The following is a 21,510-nucleotide window of genomic DNA, read 5'->3' on the forward strand; positions in this document are numbered from 1 at the left end:
AAAAGGCCCAAATTATTTTCCAGCCAAGATACAGATAAACATGATTAGTAATTTTAAATCTGGTGGAGTTTAGTATAGATGGCCTAAAAGAATCAGTACTGCACACTGCTACAAGGCCAAAATTATTTTCCAGCCAAGATACAGATAAACATGATTAGTAATTTGAAAGCTTAAAACGGTTGGTGAGGTGATTTTAACAAATCATCAAGCTTTTACTCTCCCCAGGATGACACAGGGGTAGAAAAGTCTTTTCGGATCCATGATTTGTTCATCTTTATGAACGCGAGTCTGTCTACATTATCAGTGGAGAGCCACGTGCGCTTATCTGTCAGCACACCACCAGCAGCGCTGAACACACGTTCAGACAGAACGCTGGCTGCGGGGCATGACAAGATCTCCAAGGCGTAAGTGGCGAGCTCCGGCCATTTATCAAGATTGGAAGCCCAAAAAGAGCAAGGGTCCAGTGACACAGTCATGGCTTCAATGTTTACTTGGAGATACTCCTGTACCATCTTCTCTAGGCATTGACTATGTGTCAGACTTCTTGTCTCCTGTGGCCTTGCAAAGGATGGGCTAAAAAAGTGGTGAAATGATTCTGCAAAATTGATGTTACCAGCAGATACTGTGTTTCTGTTACGTTTTGAGTGCTGAACACTCGACGGTCCCACGGTTGGCAAGTTGGAACTGTGAGATTCACTACGTGCACCACTGGTGTTTTGTGGAAAAGCACATGTAAGATTCTGCAACAGTCTCTGCTGATACTCCTGCATGCGTGCATCCCTTTCTATGGCAGGAATAATTTCTGCAAATTTACTTTTGTACCGGGGATCTAACAGTGTGGCAACCCAGTAGTCAGGATTATTTCTAATTCTCACAATTCGAGGGTCATGTTGCAGGTAGTGCAGCAAGAAGGCACTCATGTGTAGTGTTGAGCCACCCCCGTAGTGTTCGAGTTCGGTTCGGTTCGTCGAACACCCGTGTGTTCGCCGAACTGTTCGTCGAACTGTTCGTCGAACACCTTCGAACACCGTTAAAACCAATGGCAGGCAAACAAAAACACATAGAAACACATAGAAAACACCTTCAAAGGTGTCCAAAAGCTGACAAACTGCTCAGAAGACATAACTAACACATGGAAAAGTGACAAGTACATATAGTCATGCGAAAATAAAAGAGGTGGAGGAGTAAAAGGAGGGGGAGACACAGATATAGGCATGTCATGCCCTTCTAAAATCCAAAAAGTGAGAAGCCGACACGGCCAGTCCGCTCCTGCCCGTGCCACCTCCGTGTCACCGGGTTTGTGCCAGAGCCGCGGTGAACCCTGACGGCCAGCCCCCCTCTCCCAATACTGGTGCCTGTCCGCTGGTGGGTCGAGCGAGCCCCCCTGTGGTGGAGGCAGCTCTAAGCTTTTTAATTTAAATTGTCTCTCTAATTTGAATGAATACACTTTAAATCCATTTACAAGGATCTATTGGAGGGCAAGTCTCATGCCAGCAGCCGCGGTAATTCCAGCTCCAGTAGCGTCCACTAAAGCTGCTGCAGTTAAAAAGCTTTTATAAGGATCGAGCTCGGCTGTCCACCGCAAGGCATCCTACTGCCAGTCCCAGCCCCTATGCCTTGGGGTGCCTCCTGATGCTCTTCACTAAGTATCCCATGGTCCTGAAGCATTTCCTTTGAAAAAATTAAGTGTCTAAACTACAGGTGGTGCAGCTTGCTTAACAGCCGGGATAATCCGCTGACTAGCAGACACTGCTACTAGGCACAAAGTATTTCCTGGGCTAGATGCAGTTAAAAATTTGTAATTAGATACTCTCGTTGGATGCTGAGAAAGCATTCCATAGAGTCTCCTGGCACGCCATATATGATTCTCTTAAAAAGCTTGGGGTAGGGGTCTAGGGGACCCTTTTATAGCCAAAATCACGGCCCTGTATCGCAATACGTCACCTAGGCTGAGGATAAATGGAACTGTAGCACCCTGAGGGCTCGGTTGCTACAGACGTAATGCACCTCACCCAGAGGTGTGATATCTTACTCTCAGGTAAGGATGGAGTGTGGATCAGGACCCGACACCTGCATGCATTACACCACATTGCCGTGGGGCAGGGCGACCCATATGCCCCTGAGATGGGCACGACAGTCCCTGTCCCTGGCTGGAGTGGGGGGAGGGAACACTGAGGAAGGGGAACCCTGTAGTGCAGGAGCAGGGAGGAAGCAGTTCCTGGGTGCATTGAGAAGGGAGTATAAAAGGTGGGCACCATCTTAGTTCAGTGCAGAGAAGTCTGAGCAGAAGTGGCAGGGAGCAGGGGCTCTGCATGAACTCTGCTCCGGAGGCGGGCCTAGTAACAGAGGCCCAGGCCTGGAAGAGGGAGAAGGAAGGAAGAGGAGCGGAGAAGGCTCCAGGAATGAGGAATGAAGGGATCCCAGGGGTGCGGACGGGCGAGTCGCCACCGCACGCCCGAATCCACCTGCGTGGAGGGGTCAGGCCAAAGGGGGAGACCGGTCCCCGAAACTAGTGGAGGCAGGAAACGACCCTCAGCTAGGGGGGTCCTGTGAAGTGCTCCAAAGTTATCTGGGAGTTGTCTGAGCCCCTCACCTGGTGAGCACAGTACGACGTGGGCAGCCGTTACCTGCAGACGTGGTCTGGATAATAAGAACTGTGAGTAAAGGCCCTGAACTGCATCACTGACTCCGTGTCGTTACTGCTGCTGCCCTGCACCATCACCCCCATCCTCCGCATACACTGCCCTGAGGCTATACTCCTCCCGTGGGGAGTTATGCTACGCTCTGCTGCACCCACAACACCAGCCTCAGCGGTCTGCCCTGTAGTGGCGGTTCACTCTGACCGCAATCCACGGGTGGCGTAGTCGGACATTTAAACATCAAAACCACATAAATAGTTCCGCCACTGGTTTGACCGCCCTGAGCCACGGAACCGGGTCGCCGCCACGAAGACTACAACCACCAGCATCCACCAAAAAGGGTCCGGCTCCGGGTGTCCCAAGGCCCAGGGGGTGCGTCAGAACATTTTTATCACCTTTCACAATCACCAATGGGACAAGGCAGTGATGTCCTCTGTCCCCTCTCTTATACATCCTAGTGACGGAGCACCTGCTCTCATCAATTCGCCATAACCCCAATATTAGGTGGATTGAGGTGGGAGGCACCGAGTACAAGTGCTCTCTATTTGCTGATGATGTCCTAGTATATATCACTCAATCACATATATCCATCCATGCTGTTATGGCTGAAATAGATCACTTTGTTACATGGTAAAATTTTAAAATCAATGCAGCGAAGTCTGAGGCCCTCGATGTCTCCCTCCCCAAATCCATATAGGATTCCATCCAGTCCAACTTTCCCTTTGCCTGGCCCTCACAGGGTATCAAATACTTAGGAATTCCTATTCATAGAGACCTCTCCCATCTATGTTATCTTAATTTTGGGCCCTTTATTGAACAACTCCATACAGACCACGGTTGGCAAGTTAGAACTGTAAGATTCACTACGTGAACCACTGGTGTTTTGTGGAAAAGCACATGTACACTGCGTTCCAAATTATTATGCAAAAAGTGTTTAGGAGTGATAAGGGAAGAATTTGTTTGTTTGTCAGTTAAACTCATTGATGGTGATGTGTGTCAGGGCTCTTTATATCACTGTAAGCAATTGCAGACACCTGTGCTAATTAGTTTGGCAGGTGTGTCCAATGAAAGGCAAGACTACTTAAGAAGGCTGTCTCACATTATTAAGCAGCCTACATTTTCTGCCAAAATGGGAAAGAAAAAGGATGTGTCGGCTGCTGAGAAGCAACAAATTGTGGAGTGTTTAGGTCAAGGCATGACTACAATCAACATTGTGCGATGATCAGGATGAAGTGTCTTGGCAATCAAGAAGTATGTAGCTGATTCACAGTACACACGTGTGCGTGCTGATAAGGGCAAATTGAGGACTCTTTCCTACAGGCAATTACGTCAGGTTGAAAGAGCAGCGGCAAAAAAGCCTTGTCATAGCAGCAGACAAGTTTTTGAAGCTGCTTGTGCCTCCAACGTCCCCCGAACAACAAGATGCAGGGTGCTTCAGAGGTTTGCAGCTGTGCATGCGCCATCCTGTCGACCTCCTCTATCCACTTCACACAAGCAGAAATGGCTCCAGTGGGCCAAACATTACATGAAGACTGATTTCAAAACTGTTTTGTTCACGGATGAGTGCCGTGCAGCGCTCGATGGTCCAGATGGATGGAGTGGAGGATGGCTGGTTGATGGACACCCCACGCAAACACGGCTACAGCGCCAACAAGGAGGAGGTGGAGTAATGTTTTGGGCTGGAATCATGGGGAGAGAGATTGTCGGCCCCTTTAGGATCCCTGAAGGCGCTAAAGATGAACTCCATAATGTATGTGGATTTTCTCAAACAGCACTTCCTGCCATGGTTCAAGAAGAAGAACCGTGTATTTCACAGCAAGATCATTTTTCTGCATGATAATGCACCATCTCATGCTGCACATAAAACATCTGCATCTCTGGCTGATATGGGCATAAAAGGGGACAAACTTATGGTGTGACCCCCATGCTCCCCTGACCTCTACCCCATTCAGAACCTTTGGAGCATCATTAAAAGGAGTGTCTATGATGGTGGGAGGCAGTTCACATCTAAGCAACAGCTCTGGGAGGGTATTCTGTCCTCATGCAAAACAATTGAAGCAGAAACCATCCAAAACCTGACAAATTCAATGGACGAGAGAGTTCAGAAGCTCCTTTCGAACAAGGGGTCCTATGTGAAAATGTAACATCACCTAGAATAAAGTTTTGAGTTGAAAACTGTTTGATTTCAGTTTCTAACAACCTGCTAATGCTTATAATTTCAAAAATGACCATTTTTTTGGTCTTTATTAAAATGAAAAGGTTGATCGAAAAGTTTGGGGGATCTAAGAGTGTGGCAACCCAGTAGTCATGATTACTTCGAATTCTGACAATATGAGGGTCATGCTGCAGGTAGTGCAGCAAGAAGGCACTTATGTGCCTTGCGCATCTCGGAGCCCCAAAATTATTTTCCGGGCTAGATGCAGCTAAAAATTATTTTTAATTTTAAATCTGGTGAAGCTTTAGTATAGATGGCCTAATAGGATCAGTGCTGCACACTGCTACAAAGCCCAAATTATTTTCCAGTCAAGATACAGATAAACATGATTAGTAATTTGAAAGCTTAAAACGGTTGGTAGGGTGATTTTAACCAATCATCAAGCTTTTACTCTCCCCAGGATGACACAGGGGTAGAAAAGTCGTTTCGGATCCATGATTTGTTCATCTTTATGAACGTGAGCCTGTCTACATTATCAGTGGAGAGCCGCGTGCGCTTATCTGTCAGCACACCACCAGCAGCGCTGAACACACGTTCAGACAGATCGCTGGCTGCGGGGCATGACAAGATCTCCAAGGCGTAAGTGGCTAGCTCCGGCCATTTATCCAGATTGGAAGCCCAAAAAGAGCAAGGGTCCAGTGACACAGTCGTGGCTTCAATGTTTACTTGGAGATACTCCTGTACCATCGTCTCTAGGCGTTGACTATGTGTCAGACTTCTTGTCTCCTGTGGCCTTGCAAAGGATGGGCTAAAAAAGTGGTGAAATGATTCCGCAAAATTGATGTTACCAGCAGATACTGTGGTTCTGTTACGGTTTGAGTGCTGAACACTTGACGGTCCCACGGTTGGCAAGTTGGAACTGTGAGATTCACTACGTGCACCACTGGTATTTTGTGGAAAAGCACATGTAAGATTCTGCAACAGTCTTTGCTGATACTCCTGCATGCGTGCATCCCTTTCTATGGCAGGAATAATTTCTGCAAATTTACTTTTGTACCGGGGATCTAACAGTGTGGCCACCCAGTAGTCAGGATTATTTCTAATTCTCACAATTCGAGGGTCATGTTGCAGGTAGTGCAGCAAGAAGGCACTCATGTGTGTTGCGCATCCAGGAGCACCAAGTCCCTGTTGTGTTGGTGGCGAGGTAACAATCATGCTTTCTTCCTCTGTCCTCTCCCCCCAACCTCGCACAACAGAAATGTGATCAAGGTCTCCCTCATCTGATGAGTCTTCCATCAGTTCGTCCTCCACTTCTTCCTGGGCTCCTGCACCTTCCTCACTAGTTTGGCTGCTACCATGCGCCCTGGTAAAATCATCTCCCCCACCCTCACATGCCTGCCGCCTTGGTGCTGCCGACCGTCTGGACCTTGCAGATGTTAGCCCTTCTGCATACAACTCCTCCTCCTCTACTTCCTCCACCTCCTCTTGTGCCACCACCTGACTCCGAATTCTGTTTAACATGTGCTCCAGCATGTAAATCACCGGAATAGTCATGCTGATAATGGCATCGTCAGCACTAAACATCTTCGTCGCCATTTCAAAACTGTGCAGAAGGGTCCATAGGTCCCTGATCTGAGACCACTCCTCCAGCGTGATTTGCCCCACCTCTGAATCTCGTTGGCCCAGGCTATACGTCAGAACGTATTGCACCAGGGCTTGTCGGTGCTGCCACAGTCGCTGCAACATGTGCAGAGTTGAATTCCACCGGGTAGGCACATCGCATTTTAGCCGGTGAAGTGGCAGGCCCAACGACTTCTGTAGAGATGTAAGTCGCTGAGCTGCGGGATGCGAACGGCGGAAGTGAGCACACAGCGACCGTGCCCTCTGCAGAAGGCCATCTAGTCTGGGATAGTGGGCTAAAAATTGCTGGACAACCAGGTTCAACACGTGAGCCATACAAGGCACGTGTGTGACATTGCCCCGGCGAAGGGCCGCACCCAGGTTTGCAGCATTGTCGCACACGGCCTTCCCTGGTTTCAGGTCCAGTGGAGACAACCATTCATGAAATTGGTTCTCCAGAGCTGACCACAACTCCTCAGCTGTGTGACTCACATTTCCCAGACATTTCAATGTAAAAACCGCCTGATGACGTTGAGCCCTACTGCCAGCATAGTAAGGAGGTGTGCAGGATCCCTTCTGCGCAGTTAGAAAGCTTGTGGCATGACCAGACAGGCTTTGGGTGCAGGTGGAAGACCGAGAGGAGGTTGAGGAGGCAGAAGCAGTGGAGGAACTTTGACATAAAGAGGATTGACGCACAACTCGTGGGGACGGCAAGACTTGGACAGCAGCCCCTTGTCCTGCTGTCACCATAGTTACCCAGTGCCCAGTCAGCGACATGTAACGCCCCTGTCCATGCCTACTCGTCCAAGTGTCTGTGGTGAAATGCACCCTGTCACACAGAGTTTCTCAAAGAAGCGGTGATGTTATGTGCGACATGCTGGTGGAGCGCAGGCACACCTTTCTTTGAGAAGTAGTGCCGACTGGGCATCTGGTACTGGGGCACTGCGACGGACATAAGGTCTCGAAAATCCTCTGTGTCCACCAGGCGGAAAGGCAGCATTTCTGTAGCCAAGAGCTTGCAGATGGTGAAATTCAACCTCTTAGCTTTCTCATGGCTAGGAGGAAATGGTCTTTTACTTGTTCACATCTGAGGGACCGAGGGCTGGCTGTTGTGTTTAGACGGGGTTGAGAAGGGTGTCCCCGGCAAACTGCCGGTCTGTGAGGAAGATGCAGGCGGACATGTTTGGTTGCCTTGATCCAAAGGTGGTGCTATCGATGTCGGACAGCGCTGAACACCAGCTGGTGTTTCCACCTCCAAAGAAAATGGCTGTTGCGGGTAAAGAGGTGGCAGGTCTGCGTCCCAAAACAGGTGTGCCTGCTGTCCCCCCAGTCACAGAGGATGAAGAGGCCGCGGATGCACAAGTTGTGGTAGACTTGGTTGGCCCGGCCGGCTAGGCTGCATTGTAGCACACTGAGCTTCCCACTGCAACTTATGCTTCATATCCATGTGTCGGTTCATGCATGAAGTACTCAAACTATGTATTTTTTGGCCTCTACTTAGCTTTTGCTGACAAACGTTACAGATAACACGAGTTGGGTCATCCTTATCGATCTGAAAAAATGCCCAGGCTATGCAAGGCTTAGCACCCATGCGACCTGAAGAGCCACCACGACTTGTGGTCAGAGGCAGAGTTGTGTTTGAGGATGCAGTTGTTGACGTGCTTCCAGTACTACGTCTCTGTCCAGGAAGGCGTAACCTGACCTCTTTGTCACTAGCATCCTCCTCCACCTCCTCTGCTGACCTCATCGACTGGCTGACTGTGGGTTGACAGTAAGTGGGATCTCCAACCTTGTCATCATCACCCTGTGTGTTATCACACTCGTCGTCATCAGAGCCAACCTCTTCCTGCCCTGACAAAAAACTGAAGTTGTCGCTCCAATCAGGTATTTGAGTCTCATCATCATCTTCCTCATTGTCTCCACCAACAGGAGTTACAGTTTGGGAATGAGGGTCTACATAATGGTCAGATCCTTCTGCGTCTGGTCCTGGATCTGACTCAAAGATTCTGGGCATCAGTGCAGATCATTTCCTCGTCTGGATTCACAGAAGCTCTGGAGCCGACCTCTGATTCCCAAGCTATAGTATGAGTAAACAGCTCGGCAGACTCAACCATCTGTTCTACCCCATACTCAGATGGGCAGCTGGAGAATTGGGAGCTGTGAGGAAGCAAGTGCGATTGGGGTGACACCTCTGAGGACTGGAGTATTTGTGATGTTGAAGTTGAGGTGGAGGAGAGCCCACTTAAAGGAGAACTTGATATCTGTTGAAGCACCTGCTGTTTTTGTGCCTCATCTGGATTTTGTAGCGATTGGCGTGGCCATAAGAAAGGGATCTTATCACATTGTCCGCTAAAAGAAGTAGACATCTTAGTTTGGCTGGAAGATGGTCTTTCTTCTGCAGATGTTACTGTTGCTTTAACACCTACCCCACAGACACAACCTTTTTTTCCCTTCCCAACACGCCTATTCCCCTTTCCACAAGCAGCAGGCATTTTTCCACTCATTTTGGTGGTTAACTAATTGACAACTCTGGAGTTGTTTGCACAAAAAACAATGCATGGGAACCGAGCAGAGCCGAGTGGCCAAACTGTGGTATTAGCCCAAAAGTATTGGCTGGGTTAGATGCAGTAAAACAATTTTATTACACACAGGTGGTGGAGGTTAGTATAGATGGACTAATAGAACAAGTCCCACACACTGCTACAAGCCCAAATATTTTTTCAGAGCTAGATGCAGATAAAAATTATTTTGAAATTGAAACCTGGTGGAGGTTAGTATAGATCGACTAATAGAACAAGTCCCACACACTGCTACAAGCCCAAATATTTTTTTCAGAGCTAGATGCAGATAAAAATTATTTTGAATTTGCAACCTGGTGGAGGTTAGTTTAGATTGACTAATAGAACAAGTCCCACACACTGCTACAAGCCCAAATATTTTTTCAGAGCTAGATGCAGATAAAAATTATTTTGAATTTGCAATCTGGTGGAGGTTAGTATAGATGGACTAATAGAACAAGTCCCACCCACTGCTACAAGCCCAAATATTTCAGAGCTAGATGCAGATAAAAATTATTTTGAATTTGAAACCTGGTGGAGGTTAGTATAGATGGACTAATAGAACAAGTCCCACACACTGCTACAAGCCCAAATATTTTTTCAGAGCTAGATGCAGATAAAAATTATTTTGAATTTGCAACCTGGTAGAGGTTAGTATAGATGGACTATTAGAACAAGTCCCACACAGTGCTACAAGCCCGAATATTTTTTCAGAGCTAGATGCAGATAAAAATTATTTTGAATTTGAAACCTGGTGGAGGTTAGTATAGATGGACTAATAGAATGATGCTATGCCCAAAAGGTTTTACTTGGCTAGGTGCAGTAAAAAAGTTTGTATTCTATACACAGGTGGTGTAGCTTGCAACACAGATAGGCTACTCCACTGACTAAGACACACTGCAAGAGGTCAAAAAGGATTTGCTTAGCTAGATTTAGCCAAATGCTGTGAAAAAAACTTGCACAGCACTGGCACAGACCTGCCTGGCAAAAAGTGATAGGAACTGATGTAACCTAGCCCTCAAAAGGACTGCAATTACAATTAGTCTTTACTCCCAACCTATCTATTTAAGAGCACAGACCTGCCTGATAAAAGTCGTAGGAAATGATGTAACCTAGTCCTCAAAAGGACTGCAATCACAACTATTCCCTACTCCCAAGCTATCTGTAGATTTGTGCGAAAATTGGTTTAAAATTAACACTCAAAGTATAGCGCACACAGCAACAGCGGTGCTGTCTAACACGCAGCTGCAGCAGTGAGAAAATAGTGGCTATGTGGAAAATGGCTGGGTCTTATAGGGCAAGGACATGTGACATACACTGCCAATGACACATGCCCTTGCTTGTGTGAAAAAAAGCACTTCGCTCCGTGTGTGCACTGCTGATAAGCTGACAGATTGCACCTCCCCACTGTAAATGCGGGAATGAGAAAAAAAAATGGAGATCTTCATTATTTATGCAGAGATCCATTCCCTGCCCATCCCCCCGCCCCGCTGTACACTCAAACTGCGTATTAACATTAATTTTCATCATTACTGAGAAAAAATCCAGTTATGATTTTGGTGCATGAACAGTTATCGAACATTACCTCGAACAGCCAAATTTTTTTCAAATTGTTCGTGTTCGCCGAACGGCTCGAACACCGCCCAAAACAGCTCGAATTTCAGATTGGCAAACAGTTAGAGTCGAACACCGCTCATTTCTAGTCCAGAGCCCTGTGAACTTCCTACTGTCTGTGTCATTCCTGAGTGTCATTCCTGATACCTCCTCTGATCAGTAAGCGACCACAACATTATTACGCTTAGATCAGATTAGAAGAAGCGCCAGACTGCAAAAAAATAATTTTTCTCAACGATACTATCAAACATTTAATGACATATACTGTTGAATACCATACCATGAATGTTTCGAATGGCATAGCCCTTTCAGTTTGATCCCTGCACTTAAGACTGGTATAATCTGATCTTGTGACCATTGACAGCATGCTCTCCAGGTGAAATAAATCTGGTCTTTAAAACTATTCCGAGTCAAGCCTAGCATTGTGTCCTCACATTTTTCTACTGAAAAATGGTTCATAGGATATTTTGAGCAACTCAGGAGCCCTGCTTGCCTTATTAGTGACATAAATATATTATCTGTCCTGAACGTCAAATTTTTCAAAGTATTTTCACCTGCCATAAATGCACTGATAAAACTGCCTTATTATTTTTAAAAAAGCGTCTCTGAAGTGTAGCCTTATTGCTCCATCCACAGACGCACGTCAGTTTTGACGGAAGCCGATCAACCTAATGTTTCTGGAGAATGAAGGATAACCAGAGTTAGTAGAAAGCATATCCTTTACAGGTTTGTATCATTTTATATTTTCTTTCTAATATTATATTTTACGGTTCTATAATCCTTCCACAGAAAGCTGAGTGCGGCTTTCTGAAAATAATGTATGGCATTTAACTGCAAGCGATACTGTACTTATGCATACATATAGTCGGTGAGATTACACGAGAAGTTATTTAAATGGAGTGAAATGTCGTTAGTAATATCCTGAGCCTCGAACATAGTGCTCACTATTTACATAACTACCGCCATTATCAAGACGCTTTTCTGCGGAATACCTCAAGTATCAATGGTGTAAGTCAGACCTTTGAAACTGACACAATTCACTTATTTATTTTTATGAAGACACTAAAACATAGGAATATATTAAGGTTAATAAAAGACTATAATATTGGTTGTTTAGCTTGTATTTTTGCATATCTGCTCAAGTTAAAGGTATTGTCATAAAGGCTCGCCCCCTGGTCAGAACCTCCCTATGTTAGCAAGAGTAGAAAGTCAATCATAGGTGACAGCACTTTGTAACTAAGGTTACAAAGCCATATCTAAAGGATATGGACTCCACCAATCCACAGTCAGACAGATTGTGCACAAATGGAAGAATTTCAAGACCATTTTTAACCGTACCCAGGAGTGGTCAACTAGCAAAGTACACTCCAAGAGTAAGGCGTATAATAATCCATGAGGTCACAAAGGAACCCAAGGTAACCTCTAAGCAACTAAATGTCTCTCTCACATTAGTTAATATTCATGAGTCCACCATCAGCTGCACACTAAACAATTATGTAAATGGTAGGAATACAAGGAGAAAGCCACTGCTATCTTAAAAGTAAATTGCAGTCCATCTGCAGTTTGGTAAATGAAATCTGACAGCGGGATTTCACCTCCCAAACTATTTATATGTGCATGTAGCTCTTTCAAAGACTAGTCCAGCAATATATTTGCCTAGACAGTCCTTTCATCCATTACTGAGAAACCAAAGTTTGAATTGATATGCTAATGAGGCTGTAAATTTGGAGCCTCTGTCACTCCAGTTCTATTCTCCACCCAATGCCTCCTCCTCTAGACTCTACACAGCCTCTATACTGTGTGACTTCAGGCAAAAGAGCTGTCAGTCAAGCAGGAGGAGGTGGAGTTGGGCAGGGAATAGAGCTGGAGTGACGGAGGCTTCAAATATACAAATAGCTCTTCATCCTCATTTGCATATCGATTCAAACGCTGATTTCTCAGATATGAAGGCATGGACTGTATAGGTGTTGTAAAGGTATTGTTGGACTGCAAGTACATATAATTTTGCTGTGAATTGAATTCCCTGAGAAAATCGGCAACGTTTGTAAAATTTTGTCAGCTCCTCTCAAGTGTAGTCCATGTGACAGGGGTGCAGCGCATGTCATAGATGTCACTGACATATGCGGTCTAGCTAGTGGCGGATGTGCTGGAGTCAGCACCTAGGGTTTGCCTACCAAGCAAATGGAGGACCAGGTAAGAGCTTCAGGGGCAGGACCAGTGAGGACGATGCAAGTATATTTTATTACTTTTTAATCTCACCCTAGCCCTCAGTTTATTACACTTTGCAGTCTGGAGAGAACTCAGCATAAAAAAATATTTTAATAGCAATCCTTGCACTTTTTTTATGCATTTCAATGTGATTTGAACAAATCTCCTGAATTTGAATTTTGGGTCATTTGCTCATCTCTAACGATCACGATTAGTGTTGAGCCACCCCCGTAGTGTTCGAGTTCGGTTCGGTTCGTCGAACACCCGTGTGTTCGCCGAACTGTTCGTCGAACTGTTCGTCGAACACCTTCGAACACCGTTAAAACCAATGGCAGGCAAACAAAAAAACATAGAAACACATAGAAAACACCTTCAAAGGTGTCCAAAAGCTGACAAACTGCTCAGAAGACATAACTAACACATGGAAAAGTGACAAGTACATATAGTCATGCGAAAATAAAAGAAGTGGAGGAGTAAAAGGAGGGGGAGACACAGATATAGGCATGTCATGCCCTTCTAAAATCCAAAAAGTGAGAAGCCGACATGGCCAGTCCGCTCCTGCCCGTGCCACCTCCGTGTCGCCGGGTTTGTGCCAGAGCCGCGGTGAACCCTGATGGCCAGCCCCCCTCTCCCAATACTGGTGCCTGTCCGCTGGTGGGTCGAGCGAGCCCCCCTGTGGTGGAGGCACCTCTAAGCTTTTTAATTTAAATTGTCTCTCTAATTTGAATGAATACACTTTAAATCCATTTACAAGGATCTATTTGAGGGCAAGTCTCATGCCAGCAGCCGCGTAATTCCAGCTCCAGTAGCGTCCACTAAAGCTGCTGCAGTTAAAACGCTTTTATAAGGATCGAGCTCGGCTGTCCACCGCAAGGCATCCTACTGCCAGTCCCAGCCCCTATGCCTTGGGGTGCCTCCTGATGCTCTTCACTGAGTATCCCATGGTCCCGAAGCATTTCCTTTGAAAAAATTAAGTGTCTAAACTACAGGTGGTGTAGCTTGCTTAACAGCCGGGATAATCCGCTGACTAGCAGACACTGCTACTAGGCACAAAGTATTTCCTGGGCTAGATGCAGTTAAAAATTTGTAATTAGATACTCTCGTTGGATGCTGAGAAAGCATTCCATAGAGTCTCCTGGCACGCCATATATGATTCTCTTAAAAAGCTTGGGGTAGGGGTCTAGCGGACCCTTTTATAGCCAAAATCACGGCCCTGTATCACAATACGTCACCTAGGCTGAAGATAAATGGAACTGTAGCACCCTGAGGGCTCGGTTGCTACAGAGGTATTGCACCTCACCCAGAGGTGTGATATCTCACTCTCAGGTAAGGATGGAGTGTGGATCAGGACCCGACACCTGCATGCATTACACCACATTGCCGTGGGGCAGGGCGACCAATATGCCTCTGAGATGGGCACAACAGTCCCTGTCCCTGGCTGGAGTGGGGGGAGGGAACACTGAGGAAGGGGAACCCTGTAGTGCAGGAGCAGGGAGGAAGCAGTTCCTGGGTGCATTGAGAAGGGAGTATAAAAGGTGGGCACCATCTTAGTTCAGTGCAGAGAAGTCTGAGCAGAAGTGGCAGGGAGCAGGGGCTCTGCATGAGCTCTGCTCCGGAGGCGGGCCTAGTAACAGAGGCCCAGGCCTGCAAGAGGGAGAAGGAAGGAAGAGGAGCGGAGAAGGCTCCAGGAACGAGGAATGAAGGGATCCCAGGGGTGCGGACGGGCGAGTCGCCACCGCACGCCCGAATCCACCTGCGTGGAGGGGTCAGGCCAAAGGGGGAGACCGGTCCCCGAAACTAGTGGAGGCAGGAAACGACCCTCAGCTAGAAACCGGAGGCTGTGACATTTTATGTGGCGCAGCCCCTCGCTACACCCGCTAGGAAGGCACCACATAGGGTCAGGGAAACTGGCGCCAAGTTTACCAAGAGGAGGCCCGAGGCAGCCGGACAGAAGGGTTGGTAAGAAAGGCCAGACAAAGGACACACAAAGGGGGTCCTGTGAAGCGCTCCAAAGTTATCTGGGAGTTGTCTGAGCCCCTCACCTGGTGAGCACAGTACGACGTGGGCAGCCGTTACCTGCAGACGTGGTCTGGATAATAAGAACTGTGAGTAAAGGCCCTGGACTGCATCACTGACTCCGTGTCGTTACTGCTGCTGCCCTGCACCATCACCCCCATCCTCCGCATACACTGCCCTGAGGCTGTACTCCTCCCGTGGGGAGTTATGCTACGCTCTGCTGCACCCACAACACCAGCCTCAGCTGTCTGCCCTGCAGCGGCGGTTCACTCTGACCGCAATCCACGGGTGGCGTAGTCGGACATTTAAACATCAAAACCACATAAATAGTTCCACCACTGGTTTGACCACCCTGAGCCACGGAACCGGGTCGCCGCCACGAAGACTACAACCACCAGCATCCACCAAAAAGGGTCCGGCTCCGGGTGTCCCAAGGTCCAGGGGGTGCATCAGAACATTTTCATCACCTTTCACAATCACCAATGGGACAAGGCAGGGATGTCCTCTGTCCCCTCTCTTATACATCCTAGTGACGGAGCACCTGCTCTCATCAATTCGCCATAACCCCAATATTAGGTGGATTGAGGTGGGAGGCACCGAGTACAAGTGCTCTCTATTTGCTGATGATGTCCTAGTATATATCACTCAATCACATATATCCATCCATGCTGTTATGGCTGAAATAGATCACTTTGCTACATGGTCAAATTTTAAAATCAATGCAGCGAAGTCTGAGGCCCTCGATGTCTCCCTCCCCAAATCCATATAGGATTCCATCCAGTACAACTTTCCCTTTGCCTGGCCCTCACAGGGTATCAAATACTTAGGAATTCCTATTCATAGAGACCTCTCCCATCTATGTTATCTTAATTTTGGGCCCTTTATTGAACAACTTCATACAGACCACGGTTGGCAAGTTAGAACTGTAAGATTCACTACGTGAACCACTGGTGTTTTGTGGAAAAGCACATGTACACTGCGTTCCAAATTATTATGCAAAAAGTGTTTAGGAGTGATAAGGGAAGAATTTGTTTGTTTGTCAGTTAAACTCATTGATGGTGATGTGTGTCAGGGCTCTTTATATCACTGTAAGCAATTGCAGACACCTGTGATAATTAGTTTGGCAGGTGTGTCCAATGAAAGGCAAGACTACTTAAGAAGGCTGTCTCACATTATTAAGCAGCCTACATTTTCTGCCAAAATGGGAGGATGGCTGGTTGATGGACACCCCACGCAAACACGGCTACAGCGCCAACAAGGAGGAGGTGGAGTAATGTTTTGGGCTGGAATCATGGGGAGAGAGATTGTCGGCCCCTTTAGGATCCCTGAAGGCGCTAAAGATGAACTCCATAATGTATGTGGATTTTCTCAAACAGCACTTCCTGCCATGGTTCAAGAAGAAGAACCGTGTATTTCACAGCAAGATCATTTTTCTGCATGATAATGCACCATCTCATGCTGCACATAAAACATCTGCATCTCTGGCTGATATGGGCATAAAAGGGGACAAACTTATGGTGTGACCCCCATGCTCCCCTGACCTGTACCCCATTCAGAACCTTTGGAGCATCATTAAAAGGAGTGTCTATGATGGCGGGAGGCAGTTCACATCTAAGCAACAGCTCTGGGAGGGTATTCTGTCCTCATGCAAAACAATTGAAGCAGAAACCATCCAAAACCTGACAAATTCAATGGACGAGAGAGTTCAGAAGCTCCTTTCGAACAAGGGGTCCTATGTGAAAATGTAACATCACCTAGAATAAAGTTTTGAGTTGAAAACTGTTTGATTTCAGTTTCTAACAACCTGCTAATGCTTATAATTTCAAAAATGACCATTTTTTTGGTCTTTATTAAAATGAAAAGGTTGATCGAAAAGTTTGGGGGATCTAAGAGTGTGGCAACCCAGTAGTCATGATTACTTCGAATTCTGACAATATGAGGGTCATGCTGCAGGTAGTGCAGCAAGAAGGCACTTATGTGTATTGCGCATCTCGGAGCCCCAAAATTATTTTCCGGGCTAGATGCAGCTAAAAATTATTATTGATTTTAAATCTGGTGAAGCTTTAGTATAGATGGCCTAATAGGATCAGTGCTGCACACTGCTACAAAGCCCAAATTATTTTCCAGTCAAGATACAGATAAACATGATTAGTAATTTTAAATCTGGTGGAGCTTAATATAGATGGCCTAATAGAATCAGTGCTGCACACTGCTACAAAGCCCAAATTATTTTCCAGCCAAGATACAGATAAACATGATTAGTAATTTGAAAGCTTAAAACGGTTGGTAAGGTGATTTTAACCAATCATCAAGCTTTTACTCTCCCGAGGATGACACAGGGGTAGAAAAGTCGTTTCGGATCCATGATTTGTTCATCTTTATGAACGTGAGTCTGTCTACATTATCAGTGGAGAGCCGCGTGCGCTTATCTGTCAGCACACCACCAGCAGCGCTGAACACACGTTCAGACAGAACGCTGGCTGCGGGGCATGACAAGATCTCCAAGGCGTAAGTGGCTAGCTCCGGCCATTTATCCAGATTGGAAACCCAAAAAGAGCAAGGGTCCAGTGACACAGTCGTGGCTTCAATGTTTACTTGGAGATACTCCTGTACCATCGTCTCTAGGCGTTGACTATGTGTCAGACTTTTTGTCTCCTGTGGCCTTGCAAAGGATGGGCTAAAAAAGTGGTGAAATGATTCCGCAAAATTGATGTTACCAGCAGATACTGTGGTTCTGTTACGGTTTGAGTGCTGAACACTTGACGGTCCCACGGTTGGCAAGTTGGAACTGTGAGATTCACTACGTGCACCACTGGTATTTTGTGGAAAAGCACATGTAAGATTCTGCAACAGTCTCTGCTGATACTCCTGCATGCGTGCATCCCTTTCTATGGCAGGAATAATTTCTGCAAATTTACTTTTGTACCGGGGATCTAACAGTGTGGCAACCCAGTAGTCAGGATTATTTCTAATTCTCACAATTCGAGGGTCATGTTGCAGGTAGTGCAGCAAGAAGGCACTCATGTGTGTTGCGCATCCAGGAGCACCAAGTCCCTGTTGTGTTGGTGGCGAGGTAACAATCATGCTTCCTTCCTCTGTCCTCTCCCCCCAACCTCGCACAACAGAAATGTGATCAAGGTCTCCCTCATCTGATGAGTCTTCCATCAGTTCGTCCTCCACTTCTTCCTGGGCTCCTGCACCTTCCTCACTAGTTTGGCTGCTACCATGCGCCCTGGTAAAACCATCACCCCCACCCTCACATGCCTGCCGCCTTGGTGCTGCCGACCGTCTGGACCTTGCAGATGTTAGCCCTTCCGCATACAACTCCTCCTCCTCTACTTCCTCCACCTCCTCTTGTGCCACCACCTGACTCCGAATTCTGTTTAACATGTGCTCCAGCATGTAAATCACCGGAATAGTCATGCTGATAATGGCATCGTCAGCACTAAACATCTTCGTCGCCATTTCAAAACTGTGCAGAAGGGTGCATAGGTCCCTGATCTGAGACCACTCCTCCAGGGTGATTTGCCCCACCTCTGAATCTCGCTGGCCCAGGCTATACGTCAGAACGTATTGCACCAGGGCTTGTCGGTGCTGCCACAGTCGCTGCAACATGTGCAGAGTTGAATTCCACCGGGTAGGCACATCGCATTTTAGCCGGTGAAGTGAGAGGCCCAACGAATTCTGTAGAGATGTAAGTCGCTGAGCTGCGGGATGCGAACGGCGGAAGTGAGCACACAGGGACCGTGCCCTCTGCAGAAGGCCATCTAGTCTGGGATAGTGGGCTAAAAATTGCTGGACAACCAGGTTCAACACGTGAGCCATACAAGGCACGTGTGTGACATTGCCCCGGCGAAGGGCCGCACCCAGGTTTGCAGCATTGTCGCACACGGCCTTCCCTGGTTTCAGGTCCAGTGGAGACAACCATTCATGAAATTGGTTCTCCAGAGCTGACCACAACTCCTCAGCTGTGTGGCTCACATTTCCCAGACATTTCAATGTAAAAACCGCCTGATGACGTTGAGCTCTACTGCCAGCATAGTAAGGAGGTGTGCAGGATCCCTTCTGCGCAGTTAGAAAGCTTGTGGCATGACCAGACAGGCTTTGGGTGCAGGTGGAAGACCGAGAGGAAGTTGAGGAGGCAGAAGCAGTGGAGGAACTTTGACATAAAGAGGATTGACGCACAACTCGTGGGGACGGCAAGACTTGGACAGCAGCCCCTTGTCCTGCTGTCACCATAGTTACCCAGTGCCCAGTCAGCGACATGTAACGCCCCTGTCCATGCCTACTCGTCCAAGTGTCTGTGGTGAAATGCACCCTGTCACACACAGAGTTTCTCAAAGAAGCGGTGATGTTGTGTGCGACATGCTGGTGGAGCGCAGGCACACCTTTCTTTGAGAAGTAGTGCCGACTGGGCATCTGGTACTGGGGCACTGCGACGGACATAAGGTCTCGAAAATCCTCTGTGTCCACTAGGCGGAAAGGCAGCATTTCTGTAGCCAAGAGCTTGCAGATGGTGATATTCAACCTCTTAGCTTTCTCATGGCTAGGAGGAAATGGTCTTTTACTTGTCCACATCTGAGGGACCGAGGGCTGGCTATTGTGCTTAGACGGGGTTGATAAGGGTGTCCCCGGCAAACTACCGGTCTGTGAGGAAGATGCAGGCGGACATGTTAGGTTGCCTTGATTCAAAGGTGGTGCTATCGATGTCGGACAGCGCTCAACACCAGCTGGTGTTACCACCTCCAAAGAAAATAATGACCTGCCAATCACGCTGGCTGTTGCGGGTAAAGAGGTGGCAGGTCTGCGCCCCAAAACAGGTGTGACTGCTGTCCCCCCAGTCACAGAGGATGAAGAGGCCGCGGATGCACAAGATATGGCAGACGGTGGTTGGCCCGGCCGGCTAGGCCGCATTGTAGCACACTGAGCTTCCCACTGCAACTTATGCTTCATGTCCATGTGCCGGTTCATGCATGAAGTACTCAAACTATGTATTTTTCGGCCTCTACTTAGCTTTTGCTGACAAATGTTACAGATAACACGAGTTGGGTCATCTTTATCGATCTGAAAAAATGCCCAGGCTATGCAAGGCTTAGCACCCATGCGACCTGAAGAGCCACCACGACTTGTGGTGAGAGGCAGAGTTGTGTTTGAGGATGCAGTTGTTGACGTGCTTCCAGTACTACGTCTCTGTCCAGGAAGGCGCAACCTGACCTCGTCGTCACTAGCATCTTCCTCCACCTCCTCTGCTGACCTCATCTCTTGGCTGACTGTGGGTTGACAGTAAGTGGGATCTCCAACCTCATCATCATCACCCTGTGCGTTATCACACCCGTCGTCCTCAGAGCCAACCTGTTCCTGCCCTGACAAAAAACTAAAGTTGTCGCTCCAATCAGGTATTTGAGTCTTATCATCGTCTTCCTCATTGTCTCCACCAACAGGAGTTACAGTTTGGGAATGAGGGTCTACATTATGGTCAGAACCTTCTGCGTCTGGTCCTGGATCCGACTCAAAGATTCTGGGCATCAGTGCAGATCATTTCCTCATCTGGATTCACAGAAGCGCTGGAGTCGACCTCTGATTCCCAGGCTATAGTATGAGTAAACAGCTCTGCAGACTCAACCATCTGTTCTACCTCATACTCAGACGGGCAGCTGGAGATTTGGGAGCTGTGAGGAAGCAAGTGCGATTGGGGTGACACCTTTGAGGACTGGAGTATTTGTGATGTTGAAGTTGATGTGGAGGAGAGCCCACTTAAAGGAGCACTTGATATCCGTTGAAGCACCTGCTGTTTTTGTGCCTCATCTGGAATTTGTAGAGATTGGCGTGGCCGTAAGAAAGGGATCTTATCACATTGTCCGCTAAAAGAAGTAGACATTTTAGTTTGGCTGGAAGATGGTCTTTCTTCTGCAGATGTTACTGTTGCTTTAACACCTACACCACGGACACAACCTTTTTTCCCCTTCCCAACACGCCTATTCCCCTTTCCACCAGCAGCAGGCCTTTTTCCACTCATTTTGGTGGTTAACTAATTCACAACTCTGGAGTTGTTTGCACAAAAAAACAATGGATGGGAACCGAGCAGAGCTGAGTGGCCAAACTGTGGTATTAGGCCAAAACTATTGGCTGGGTTAGATGCAGAAAAAAATTATATTCAATTTGCAACCTGATGGAGGTCTGTATAGATGGATTAATAGAACAAGTCCCACACACAGCTAGAAGCCCAATATTTTTTCAGAGGTAGATGCAAGAAAAAAATATATTCAGTTTGCAACCTGATGGAGGTCTGTATAGATGGATTAATAGAACAAGTCCCATACACAGCTAGAAGCCCAATATTTTTTCAGAGGTAGATGCAGAAAAAAATATATTCAGTTTGCAACCTGATGGAGGTCAGTATAGATGGACTAATACAACAAGTCCCACACACAGCTAGAAGCCCAATATTTTTTCAGAGGTAGATGCAGAAAAAAAAATATTCAGTTTGCAACCTGATGGAGGTCAGTATAGATGGACTAATACAACAAGTCCCACACACAGCTAGAAGCCCAATATTTTTTCAGAGGTAGATGCAGAAAAAAATATATTCAGTTTGCAACCTGATGGAGGTCTGTATAGATGGATTAATAGAACAAGTCCCACACACAGCTAGAAGCCCAATATTTTTTCAGAGGTAGATGCAGAAAAAAATATATTCAGT

The 21,510-nt window shown here is 47.0% G+C and overlaps 1 long non-coding RNA gene across 2 annotated transcripts in view; it reads left to right on the forward strand.

Moving 5' to 3' along the window:
• The window catches only part of LOC141154802 (uncharacterized), a 489,862-nt gene that overhangs the window by 348,833 nt on the left and 119,519 nt on the right, over positions 1-21,510 (forward strand). The window contains exon 4 of one of the 2 annotated variants that reach the window (XR_012247477.1): positions 11,223-11,316. The exons of the other annotated variant lie outside the window; for it this stretch is intronic. This is a non-coding gene — a long non-coding RNA (uncharacterized lncRNA). Of the gene's footprint in view, positions 1-11,222; positions 11,317-21,510 lie in introns of those variants that run through there. 2 annotated transcript variants of the gene reach the window in all.

This window comes from Phyllobates terribilis, unplaced genomic scaffold, assembly GCF_046119375.1.
Source record: "Phyllobates terribilis strain yellow unplaced genomic scaffold, ASM4611937v1 Scaffold_7__3_contigs__length_470593459, whole genome shotgun sequence".
In the NCBI taxonomy this organism is placed as follows: domain Eukaryota; kingdom Metazoa; phylum Chordata; class Amphibia; order Anura; family Dendrobatidae; genus Phyllobates; species Phyllobates terribilis.